This window comes from Octopus bimaculoides, chromosome 2 (genome assembly GCF_001194135.2).
Source record: "Octopus bimaculoides isolate UCB-OBI-ISO-001 chromosome 2, ASM119413v2, whole genome shotgun sequence".
Taxonomy (NCBI): domain Eukaryota; kingdom Metazoa; phylum Mollusca; class Cephalopoda; order Octopoda; family Octopodidae; genus Octopus; species Octopus bimaculoides.
In genome coordinates this window covers 95,835,167-95,836,328 of record NC_068982.1, presented here as the reverse complement: position 1 = coordinate 95,836,328, position 1,162 = coordinate 95,835,167, and positions in this window count along the sequence as shown.

The window sequence follows — 1,162 nt, the reverse complement described above, 5'->3', positions numbered from 1 at the left end:
ATATATACATATATATACATATATTTATGCACACACACACATATATATATGTACTAGCAGAGATACCCGGCATTACCCGGGATTAAAATGGCATAGATTTGTATATAATATATTACAGTTATGTTGAAACAGGTGAAATGGGAAAGTACAGCATTGACAACCAAACATTTGTGGAGTAAATGCTGGGCTAATTCGACTAAGCAACATGCTATGCGTCCGTTTGGAGTATTTCAAGCCCTAACCTGTCATGGGAAATTGGTGGTGGAGTTTATGTGATTTTTGAACGCACCGAAAAGCTGTCAGTAGATATACTCTCCTTTGCAGCAGTCGGCGTTGTTTCTAACACGACTCATCATCTGAAATTTTGACACTTCCGTCGAGTTTGTTGTCCTACATCACTCATTAAGTACATTTGGAGGAATTGTGGTTGTTCATTTGCGGGTAACAGGGAACCAATGAGGTGATAGACTTGTCCTTGAACTTTGACATCGGCGTAAATTCATGTTTATCTTTTTAGATGCACCAAACGATGTCATTTGAAATGCAGAATTGTATTGTCTGATATTGTTCAGAAAATCTTTTGGCTGGATGGACGTGCCTTCTAAAAGATTCATAAGAGGTTGAGAAGGAGCTGGTAGTGCTGGCAATGTTACCTGACCGCTTGAGCAGCACATACAATTTGTTTCATTTGAAAATGTTAAAGCTCTACATAAATGACAATTTGTGTTTAGCACACCAATTCGGACAGAGTTATCATTTTTATAACAATGGGATGGGTCCTATCTCAAAACAGCTTCAGGAGTTGTGAAGAATAAATTTGTACGTAGTCTGTTTCTGAGAGCTATTCTACTGGACCTCTGTCTAATCATTAAAACATTGATTTAATGATCCAGCATTAAGTGCTGCAACATGCATTTGCTGATCTTGAGAAAATCTCATCTCTCTTCAGACTCTTGCCTTCGGTTTTCTACAATCCTCCTTGCTTTATTCTTATTTCTGGATAGATTACGTCTTTTCTGTGTTTCTCCTGCTCATTCTGTAAAAATTTATTTCAAGAGAGCAGAAATTGAAAGAAGAGAAAGCGAAAGGAACAGAAAAAGAAAGTGAAAGATGTATGTACGTCTATATGAAATGGACTTGTGTGTGTGTGTGTGTGTGTGTG